Source organism: Puma concolor, chromosome A3 (assembly GCF_028749965.1).
Source record: "Puma concolor isolate L17-30 chromosome A3, mPumCon1.1.hap2, whole genome shotgun sequence".
Lineage (NCBI taxonomy): Eukaryota > Metazoa > Chordata > Mammalia > Carnivora > Felidae > Puma > Puma concolor.
Genome location: NC_141669.1, coordinates 7216065 through 7227557, shown reverse-complemented (window position 1 = coordinate 7227557; position 11493 = coordinate 7216065). Strand labels below are relative to the sequence as shown.

At 55.1% G+C, this 11493-nt stretch overlaps 2 long non-coding RNA genes across 3 annotated transcripts; both read right to left on the bottom strand.

The window, feature by feature from the left end:
- Positions 1–445: 445 nt before the first annotated feature.
- Positions 446–3130, bottom strand: LOC147582217 (uncharacterized). Of its 2 annotated transcripts, none has more exons than XR_015248850.1 (3): positions 2917–3130; positions 1397–1676; positions 446–618 (listed from the first exon to the last, which is right to left on the bottom strand). It is a non-coding gene; the product is annotated as an uncharacterized LOC147582217 (long non-coding RNA). The 2 variants fall into 2 exon arrangements; XR_015248851.1 differs by having other exon boundaries at positions 1397–1536; positions 2917–3097.
- Positions 3131–3986: 856 nt separating this feature from the next.
- Positions 3987–9681, bottom strand: LOC147582216 (uncharacterized). The gene is made up of 3 exons (XR_015248849.1): positions 9444–9681; positions 7967–8062; positions 3987–5579 (listed from the first exon to the last, which is right to left on the bottom strand). It is a non-coding gene; the product is annotated as an uncharacterized LOC147582216 (long non-coding RNA).
- Between the last annotated feature and the right edge of the window lie 1812 nt (positions 9682–11493).

Sequence of the window (11493 nt, the reverse complement as noted above, 5' to 3'; positions counted from 1 at the left end):
CACCAGTTACTCTGGCCGTGAAGATTCATGACACCTCAAGAAGATATAATGCAGCTAATTTTGTCATTGATCCCTGCTTTTCCCTTCGGAACAACTAAGGCCAACCGTGGCCAGTGCGGTGAAGCAGGCATCTGCTGTTCTGTCTCCAGCCTGGTCTTACCTCCCACGTGTAGCCGATCCCTTCTGCGGGTTTCATTTTACTTCTGTCATGGCCCCAGACAGCCCCTAAGATCCTTTTGCGTGAGTTAGGGAAGGACACCCCTCTGGACAGCCCAGCGGCACAGAGCGTGGTGAGGGGAAGGCAGGCCGGATTCTAGCCCCCGCTGGCCAACGCCACGTGACGCACCCTGGGGGGCTGGCACGGTGGGGGACCCTTTGGTCACATTTTCCGTAAGGCTGTATCACTTTTTATAGCGTGAATTAGTATCGACGAAATCAAACAAAGTACTAGAGAAACACCTTTTATGGGTAGGCTTGTTCAGCCAGAAAGAAATCTACGGAACTACACCGATGTTGTCCGAAGCCAGTCTTCCTAGGACCAAATCCCGGCTCGGTCGCTTATGAGCGCGGTAGTCTCGGGGGAGGTTAGTAAACTTCTTGGTGCCTCAGATCCCTCATCTGTAACATAGGGATAATAATAGCGAAAACTTCAAAGGGCTGTTGTGGGGACTAAACGAACTAATGTGCGTAAAGCTCTTGAAACAGCTCCCAGAACGTGGCGGATGCCGTGAACGTATCACCTCTTGCTACCGCTGACCGGACAGAGAAGAGAAGCTTGGTCAAGTGCCTGGTTCAAATCCAGACTCCTCCTCTCTCCAGCCTTCCCTGGTTTCTTCACCGAGAAGCAATTCCCGTGTCTTTTGGGTTTCTTTCACACATTTTCTGGTGTCTCTCTCACAACGGCTGGGACGGTGTCCCTCACTCTGTGGCTCTGTCTGGGAGCTCTGTCTACCTGCCCCGATAGGAGGGTACCTGGCGGGCAGGAACCACGTCGTCCGTCTTTGGACCAGTGCAATGACTGGTATGCAGCCAGAGCTCAGTCTAGGACTGTTGGTGTCAGTGACTGCACGACCGAGGGCACGCTTCTCTGTCCCCACCACCCACCCCCACCCGGCACCAGTAGGTCCTCAACAATTTTATTTGAACTGGACTGACTTTATTCTGGAAGTTTGTGGCTAGACATCCTCACTGATTCGGTGTCATGGAGACCCCTGAAGGATAAGGGCTTTTTCTCCCCAATCCTGAAGGCTACGTGGTCCTTCCTGCCCTCCCAGGTCGACTGAATGCCTGGCAGAGATGCGCTCAGGGATGCTCCACCCACCCCAAGAGGTTCCCAAGTAGTTGGCAGAGACGTTTCGCATTCAGATGACACGCTGCCGGGATACCCACTGCCTACCTTTCTGGAACCGTCTAGGGTTTCTCTCTGGTCCATTGTTCTCCCCGGTGATCATTGTAGAAACCCATTCTTTTGTCTTCGGCAATAACAACCCAATTCCCAGGACTCCAGATGGAAAATAACAGCCTTGGTGTCCAGACCTTTGTTGGGGGGGTGGGGGAGCCAGACAGAATCATCCCGGCTGTGGGGGTTCTGCCCGCGCCAGACCGAATGCGTCGAGCCCAAATGACTCCTTGAGGCTTCGTTAGAATTCACAACGGCCCCATCCTCACCGTTGTCTCTGAGCGGGAAGGCGGGGAAACAATAAGGCAGATTGTGCCCTGTGTGCAAGCAGTGAACCTGGACACCACTGAGCTTAATTACAGCCGACGAGTCCAATGTCTGGGAGCCCCCAGGAAGTGCTCCCTGGGGCTCCCCCAGAGGAGCTCAGATGTGTTCCACTCCACTGTGCAAACAAAATGAACTCTGCTGACCAAAGGCCTTTCTGACCAAGATAAAAATGGATTTCTGTCAGTCACCAAGGGCCCCTTGCCTGGGTGCGAGGGGCTCAGATGGTTTTAGTGCCACGTCTGACCGGAGGTTTCGGGGAGCAGACGGCCCATGGCGGTGTGTGTAATAAGCATCAGGGCTTTCTCCGGTGGCTCGGAGGCTAAGCTCATTATCCAAGGAACAAATGGAATATGAAGGCTGCCTCAGTGCTGCCAGGGCCCATTAAGAAATGTGCTGTGAAACAAAGTGAGTACATGGGGCCGTGGTGCGGAGCAGAAACCCGGAAGCAGAGACGACAGAGGGAAGGCTGGCTTTCCACCCTCAGCACCTGCTAAGTGGCTCGCTCTGCGAGATTCCGCAAGCCCACACTCCCGCCACCCGCCTTTCGCGTCACCCGGTGCCCAGCCCGAAAACAAAGCGCCTCGCCGACAGAATTTCCAAAGGGCCCCCCCTCGCCGACCCCCGTCGCACAGAATCATTCTCATTGAGAAGCAAGAGATCGGTGCCTTGTGTTCTCCAACTCCTGACCAGAATAAACGTCCAGTTGTTTCCTGTGGACCTCACCGTTATTCCTTAAACAAGCAAGAACCAGTTTGACATCTTTCTTTCTTAATTCACGTACCTCAAATCGGATTAATATTATCTTATGACCCCCTTATCGATGCTGACTCTTCTGAACATTCTCTTCCCTCCTGGGTTCTCTCTCCCAAAGCCAGAAGGCTTGGAGTCAGAACCTCCCTGCTCCCCCTCCACTGGTTTTCCATCCTGGCTGCACACGAGGGTCCCCTCCAGGGCCTTTTGAGAATCACCGCCCCCCCTGCACCACCCCAGACCAACTCAGAAGAACTGAGAGTCGGGCCTGGGCCTCGAACCCCATTAGAGGGATTCTCTACTCCTCCTGACTTACCCCCTCGGCTTTTCTCAGCTCTGCGTCCCCTCCCTCCCACCCTGGCCACCTCCTTCAGACCACTTGCTTTTGTCACCCAGCGGTGACACTCTAACTGGTCCTCCCCTGCCCCCGCCAGACATACCTTCTGGCTTTCCTGAATTTACTGCCACGGTGATTTGTCTCAAATGGCTCACAGATCTTGTCACTGTCTCTCCCCATTTTCTAGGCATCCACTATGACCGGGCACTGTTCTAGGTCCAGAGAACCGTGCGTCTAGAGAATCAGTCTCTGCTCTCGTGGAGATTATAGTCCTATTTGCCCAGGGGAAACGTTAACTATCACACTATGCCAGTAATTGTTTAATAACAGCTGTGACTCATACCTGGAGGAAGTAAGAGGTAACATGAGAATATCTCCCCTGCTGAAAATTTCCCGGTGGTTCCTGGAGCCCCAGGACTCCTGGCTGATGGTTAAAGTTCAACTGGCCCCACTGTCACTGTGTGCCTTAAGGGCCATCTCACCAAACAAGTCCTTCGAGTACACAGTGTTCTCAGGTCTCCAGCCTCACTCTGCTGCCTGGACTTCTTTCCTTTCCTTCACCTACCTCTCCTCTAACTCAGATGCCACTGCCTCCAGGAAGCCTTCCCTGATAAACCCAGCGTGGATTAGGTGTCTCTGTTCCGTGCTCCCAGATCTCCTTCTGCCTTCCATTGTCATTGTGCTTTTGCTATCGCGGCATGGATGTCTGTTATGCTTAGGCATATGCCGTGGCCCCGACCCCCAACTGGACTGGGAATGCCCCAGAACAGGACAGAGTCTTTTAACCATAAGTGAATGAATGCAAAATAAAGCTAACAGAGTCTGGTTGGTGGGAGAACACTGAGAAAATTTAGGGAAAGGAAAGGACTTATTTATTTGTTTACTTACTTATCATTGAGACTTTAGTAAAATTCTAGCGATTGAGAGAATAAGCCTCCTGGCTCCTGCCTCTACTAGGGATGCTATCTAGGGCTGAACCCCTGACAGGCTCTTACCAGGATATGGAGAAGTTAACACAGCAGAAGAGAGTAGAATTTATAATCTAATATTTGGGACTGATCTCATCCTCCTACACGTTGTATTTATGAGCAGCAAATAGGGTTATTGAAAATCACATCCAATCCAAGTACTTTGGAAGTCTTGCTCCCTGGTGTCAGAGCCCTGTTGATGGAAAGAAAGCCCTAGGACAAGAGTCAGTCAGTCCTCCTAGACTCACAACCCTAACATGGAGGTAATGACCGTCGGTGCTAAACAAACGCTAAACGTCATTCGTGAAATTCCATCCTAAAGCCAATAAGTGAGCACGCTTCTTTTTTTTTAGAGTTTATTTATTTATTTTGAGAGCGAGAGCATGAGTGGGGGAGGGGCAGAGAGAGAGAGAGAGAGAGAGAGGGAGAGGGAGGGAATTCCAGGCAGGCTCCGCACACGAACCGCGAGATCGTGACCTGAGCCGAAGTCAGACGCTTAACCGACTGAGCCACCCAGGAGCCCCAATGAGCCACTCCTTTTGCAAAATACCCAGGTGTAGGGTAGCTGCTGCTTACAGCTGGGAACACCTGTTGCCTTAAGCATCTGGCCGGTAAATCACCGAGTCCCCGGTTTTGCCTCTTGCAGTCACACCTGAGATGCTGGGGGCAAAATTAGCCTTTCCTAAGAACAGCCGGTGGAGGCCTGTCCTGCAAGGAGCCAAGGGCAGCTGGGGGCTCAACGTGGACGCCGCACCAGTGGCCAGAGAGGGTGCGGGCAGGCGGTCACGCTGACCGGGGACTTAGTGGCCCGCTCACCCCTCTGCTCCCACGTGAATCCCAGGCCCACCCGGGACCCTCTGTATCATGCAGATACCCTGGACTCGACAAAGTCGGGTGGCAAAGCACGGTTTCTTTGCATTGATGAGTCCGCGGATAACGTGCTGCACCTCAAACCTCGGTTGTTTTTACGTTACCTGCAGCTGTGAGTCGGCTTCTGGGATTCCCCCCTGCTTTTGAGTTGGCAGGGGAGAGAAAGCCAGCCAGATGGCACGTGCCTGGGTTCAAGTCCCCGCCCCTCGTGTACCAGCCTGGGCTCCTGTCCAAATCCCGTCCCTCCCTCTGCGGTCCCTTTCTCTCCTGTCCAGGGGGCCTGACACCATCCCTGGCCCCGAGGAATTCTGACGAGGTCCTAAAGACACAACGTTCTTGGGAGGTAAGTTAAAGATTATTGAACCAAGCTGGCATCTACGGGCCAAAAGGGATATGAGCCGCGTGGCCCGTCCGAGGTCACAGGGGCTACCGGAAGGACACAGGATGTCCGAGGAGAGCCACTGAGTGAAGGGCTTTAAGCCTTGGCCCGCGTCCGGCTGAAGAACGTTAAATGGGGTCACAATGGAAAAGGCACGTTTGGGGGACCTGGCTCCACCTCTCCGCAGGAGGCTGCTCCTTGGCCACGGGTAAACAGTTGGGCCTCGGTTTCCTCATCTGTGATATGGAGACAATAATAATACTTCCTGGGGCCACTTCCAAGTGAAATGAGGGAATGGGTGTGGAATGCCGCCCTCTGGGGGCAGCGTGCAGACGTCCCGTCTTTCTGTCTGTCCCAGAGAGACCCACGACGTGGGGCAGCCTGGGGCCGAGGTGGGGGGCTTGACCTCCGCCTCCCACCGCACAAACTTCGTGGTGGTCGTCTTCTTGGAGATTCCGCTGCCCTCCCAGGTGGCTGCTCCCAGTCTATTTCTCATTTGACTGATTCAGGAGATGCTGAGAACTGGTCGCCACGGTTTCTTACTTTTCTCTGGACACAGAACAAATTAACTGGGTTTGGGAATCGGCCTTTTCATTATGTCCCCGGGGGGTGAGAAAGAACAAGGCAGAGGCAGCATTTGGAAAGTCTCTGACTTTCCAAGTCAGACGGTCCTCTGTCCTCCCACCCCCTCTGCCCCTCACCTGCTCGTTCTCAAAATAAATAAATACACTTAAAAAATAAAAGAAAACGGCTTACACCCTTGATCCACATTTTCCCCCCAGAGCCTGAGCCAAAACGTGCTTCCTGACACTCCGTGTACAGATGTCACATATGGCAAAGGCAGGAGTGAAAACCTCTTCTGGTTGAGGTTATCAAAGAGAGCTTCCTGGAGGAAGAGATATGCGGAACAGTTCCTAAAGGTTGTATAGGATTTCAGCAGCTACACGTATATAAGATCACAGGGAGGAGTGGACAATGTGTGCAGCTGAGAAAGGCACCTAGAAGAGGCAGTGAATGAGCCCATTTTACAGGAATTACACGTAGGGGCGCCTGGGAGGTTCAGTCGGTTAAGCGTCCGACTTTGGCTCAGGTCATGATCTCACGGTTCATGGGTTCGAGTCCCACATGGGGCTCTGCACTATCAGCATGGAGCCTGCTTGGGACTCTCTCTCTCCCTCTCTCTGCCCCTCCTCCCCTCCCCTCCCCTCCTTTCTCCATCCTCTTTCCTGCCTGCCTGTGCACTGGCACTTTGAGCTAACCGCTTTCTCGGGGCACAGCCCCTGCGGCCCCTGAGAAGTTCCTGGGGCCCAGTGGGGGCAGCGGCCAGGTTTCCTCAGCTGGAAACCACCCCCCCCTGGAACGGGGACATCTGTCAGTGCCAGTGTCGATGATGCAGATACACCATTAGCTGTTTGCCCTGTGAAACACACAGGCGGGGCAGGCAGGGTGGGTTTGACCTCGACCATGACCAAGGGCTCAGGGAGGGACAGCAGGTCCTAGTGTGGAGGAGCCACAGAGCTGAATACAGACTGAGGCCCTCCACTTTCTCCCAGTACAGGAATTCCTGGAGGGTGCCTATACTCTGAGGGACCCCGGGGGATGATGGGGTCATGGACGCGAGCACCACCGGGAAAGGGCAAGACCCCTGCTTGCTAGGCAGGTGGGGGGTTCAAAGTGTGGAGACTGCCTGAGCCCCACTCCTGCTGACAAGCCCGGCTCCAGAAAACCTGGTAAGGGCGAGCCTGGGGCGAAAAGGGCTGATGTGGGAAAAGCTCACATACTGCGAGGGCCCCGACAGGACACCGAGGGCAGCCCACAAAGCTGTAGGGAGGCATTCGCGATTGGGAAGAGTGGACAGAGGTGTCCCAAGGCAGAGCAGCCTGCCCTGCGGGTCCTGGCTCTCCGTCAGCCAAGGTGATCAAGCGTAGGCCTGGGTGCCCACTCAGCAGGGAGGCAGCGAAACCCCAGCCCCGGGCGGGCACCGAAGAGCTCAGAGTGTGGTCCCCAGACCAGCAGCTCGGGCAACCACATTGCTGGTCAGCCTTGCAGCGTCTGGGCCCTACCCCGGCCTTCTGCATCACAATCTGCACGTTAACGAGCCCCCAGGTGATCTGGGCGCTCACTGAAGGTCACGGAGCCCGGTCCAGAAATCGCTGCGATGCCTGCTTCCCTCCGGGGTCTGCTTCTGCTCCTGGCCCTGCTTGCCGGGGGCGGGCCTAGCGGGGATGGTGCTTCCCAGCTACCCGTGCACAGAGCAGGGAGCTCACCCTCGCCCCCAGCCGGCTCCTCTCCCGCAGCTTCCTGGAGGCCTGGGCTCGGTCCTCTCCTCTCCCCTCACTCTCTCCTTACTGGGAGCTGAGTGTGAACAGGTGTGTAATTGGACAGGTAACCGCAAAGGTAAAGAATGGAAGCCAGCTGTGGATGGGCGAGTTGGGAAATACCAGGAAGGTTCACAAATGTGGCATCCGGGGGCCCTCGGGACCTGCTGAGGGCTGGGTGTGGCTGGGGTCCAGGTTTCCTGGAGATTTCCCGGGATTTCAGGGAGCCAGCCCAAACCTCGGGCAGATAACTCAGCAGTGCGCAAACCGGATTTGCTGAGCCCATCGGCTGGCAGAGTTGGTTCTCGGGGCTCGCCAGCTGGGGGCAGCACTGAGCAATGAGGCACCCACGGGGTGTGTGTGTGTGTGTGTGTGTGTGTGTGTGTGTGCGTGCGCGCGCACAAGAGGAGGCCATGGTTGATAAGAGCCAGGAGGGAGGCAGAGGAGGTCCCTGGGAGCTGTCTCCAAAAATTTGGCATTGACACCACAGCTCTGTGCTGCCATAGGCAGAAAACCTCTTGCTTTGATAAACTGGTGACAGAGTAGCTACCTTTCATATCCACACTGTATCCGTTTCCTGGTACCACAAACGGGGGTGAGGGGCCCAAAACAACAGACCTGTGTTGTCTCCCATGTCCGGAGGCTGGAAGTTCAAGTCCCACTCTTCACCCTCACATGGTGTTCTCTCTGAGTGCGTGTCCCTGCCCAAATTTCCTGTTCATACAAGGACACCAGTCAGATTGGCATAGGGCCCGTGTCCTCACATGGTCTTTCCTTGGCACACCCTTTCCCTTCCCAGTGGGTCACTCTTGTGTGTCCTTATCTCTTAGAAGGACACCAGTGGATTGGATTCAGACACACCCTAAGGCCTCATTTGAATTGAATCATCCCTTAAATCATCCCGGTCTCCAAAGACAGTCGCCTTCTGTGGTGCTGGGATTAGGGCTCCAACATGCACATTTTGGGGCACAATTCAGCTCATAACAAACTTTAACGTATCTTTTTGAGGGGGGCGGGGGATACAGTTCAACCCCTAACACACGCCTTGTGGCATAGTTTCTTTTTTCCTTCAGGCCTCGAACATTTTTTCTCAGCTCCCACTCTGTGTCGGGCACTGTTTCAGGGGCTGGGGATAGAAAAGAGAAGCCAGGAACCAAAGCTCGGTCCTTCTGGGAGCCCCCAGGCTACAGGGGGAGGCACGCCAGTCCTGATAACTGTCATTAGAGGGCCCCAGTGTAGGGGCTTCAAGAGCCAAGAAGGGGCCAAATAGGCTCTGCCTGGGGAGGGGAGGAAGGCTGGAGTGGGTGCCTTCCAGACAGGGGCTGTACCTACAGATGCTCACAAGACCAGGGTGCATTCTGGAAGCCGCAGGTGGTGATGTGACCAGGGAACAGGGTGACTGTGGGACAATGGGTTCCAGGCAGGTCCAGCTTCAGGGATTTAAAGCGTAAATGTGGGGAGTTGGTAGGACGGTGGACATTGGAGTGAGTTGGTCAGATGTGACAGGGGATCGATGAGGGAAGGAAGGAAGGAAGGAAGGAAGGAAGGAAGGAAGGAAGGAAGGAAGGAAGGAATCCATTAGTCTGGTTCGTATGCCATGCTAGACATTATAGATGATTCAGAACAACTAAAAAGCAACATCTAATCTCCCAGAGGCCAGAAAGGTCAAATACTGTGTCCAAAGCCACCTCGCTAGGTAGTGGCAGAACCAAAATATGAAACTGTATCTAGGGACCCTAAAGCCAGCCCTCCGATGCTATGCCACCTACACCTTCTTATTTTCCACCTGATTCATTCAAGAAAAGCCGTTGCACAAGAAGGCTTTGTCCTGGAATCCCAACAGCTTCCCTGCTCACGCAGGTAGAGGTGGGGGTGGGGGGGTCCGGGAAGTGAGTGGGAGGCTCCTTCGCCCACAGCAGCGCCCCTCCCCCCCCCACACCCCTGCGTTTCCTGGCCTGGCCACGGCTCTAAACCAGAGCCGCTCCCCTGCCTCGACTGTGCTTCTAAATTGTGCCAAAGGCCTTCCTCTGGGGCCTTCTCAGGCTTTTATTGCAACCATCCATCATCAGCTTTCCTTCTTCCCTCCAGCACTCACCCCTTCCGAAGGAGCCCCTCCTGTCCTCATCCTCAGGGAGGCCCAGCAGGGCTGAGCCCCTGCTCGATGCTTCCTTGGCCTGGATGGTGTCTCTGATGGGTTCTTCCCGACGGAAGCATCTCTCCTGGCTCAGAAACCTGCCACTTTCCCTCTAGGACCCTGCCCTGGTCTCCAGTCCCATGGCTGTCTTTCTCTGAGCAGAGTGCACGGGGCGTGACCAGGCGCCTCCACCGCGCTCCTGGCCCCCCGCTGGCCATGCTTCCTTCTTTCCCAGCTGCTTCTTCCATCCGGAACCCCCATAACTTCCTGTCTCCCCACCCCTTCTTCCTTCAGCCTCCATGCGTGGCTGGCATCTAGCAGAGGAAAGGGGTTCATGTTTGTGGTACTTACACCTCACGTAGGTCTGTGCCTACGTGTGTGTGCGTGTGTGTGCACACACTAGGGGTAAAGAGTGAATGCTTATTGAGCACCTACTCTGTGCGTGCGTGTGTGTACACACAAGCTGTAAAGAGTGTCGGTGTTTAGTGAGCACCTACTATGCACCAGGTGCCCTGTGAGGCCCTTTGCCCCATGTGTGCCGGGGTGGGGGGGGGCAGGTTCTAGCTTCAGGCAAAAGGGTATACCCGCTATGCTCCGAGCACACTTCAGGGACTAGAGGGACTGAGGAGCCCCCTGGATCCTGAGGGAGGATCCAGCCAGGCGGGCAGGCTGGGCCTGACACAGAACCCGTCTTTGGGGAGAACGGAGCGATTCTGAGCCAGAGTCTGGGACAGCCATTCAGCATTTCCTCCAGCCCAGCCTTTGTGGGCTCAGGTCTGAATCCCAAGGAGATAGTGACCGTGAGGAGGACCCAAATGTGCCAGGGTCACTAACAGTCACATAGGGCCCAAGCCGGTATTGCTGTGGTCCCTACTAGAATGCCAAAGGGGGGAGGCAGGGACACTGGCCACAGCACACCTTCTGCCAGTAGCAAACAGCATCCAGAGGGGGGTGGAACCGAGCAGGGGAAGGGTCCAGATATGAGCCCCGGAGACAGGGAGCAGACCCTGCATACCACAGAGACGGAGGAAGGCCTCCTGACAACATATATCACTGCGGGCAACCAAGTAGGGGCAACGAGGCCCCTGGAAGGTGAGGGTAGGAGCCCTCTTACGAGAGTCAGGCAAGTGTGGATTAGCGGGGGGGGGGGGGGGGGGGGGGTGCGGTGCACAGCTAGCCCAAGGGCCCGTTGGTTCGTTTCCACAGCAGACCCAGGAAATAGGCACCTTCCTTTTTGCTGAGGCCAAGAGAGCTCGGGTCCCCTGTGTGAGGTCACTGGTCTGATAGGAGGTCAAGCTGGGATTTGAACACTCTGGGGGCTATAAAGAGGGTAAGAAGGAGAGAGGCCTGCCTTGGACGGTCTGGAGTGTAAGCCAGGATGACTTTTAAAAAACAATGTCCCGGGGTGCCAGGGGCTCGGTCAGAGAAACCTCCGACTCTTGGTTTTGGCTCCCTTCACAATCTCCTGGTTCATGAGTTCAGGCCCTTGGGAATTAGAGCCCCGCGTCAGGCTTTTCCCTGATGGCACCGAGAGTCTCTCTCTCCCTCCTTCTCTGTCCTCAGAGCTCATGCTCTCTCTCTCTCATAAATAAATAAGCTTAAAAAAAAAAAAAAAGACAATGTCCGACTCCTTCCTGACATGTGGCCTGCAGGTGACTTCCTTCCGTGGAGTTCAGGATGGAGGGAGGAAAGAGTAAGTTGACACTTGGATTCACACTCAATCCAGGGTGCAGCAGGTTAAGGGGTGGCTCCCAATACGTCCAAGTCCTAAGCCCCAGGACCTGTGAGCGTGACCTTATCGGGAGATGGGGTCTTCGCGAAGGTAATTAAGTTAAGGGTCTTGAGACAAGGTCATCTTGGCTTTGGGGTGACTGGTGTCCTTCTAAGAGAAAGGAGAAGGAGGTCTGAGACATAGAGACAAAGAGGAAAAAGGCCACGTGAAGACGGAACAGAGATTGGAGTGACACAGCCAGAAGCCAATGACCTCCCGGAGCCACCAGGAGCTGGGAGA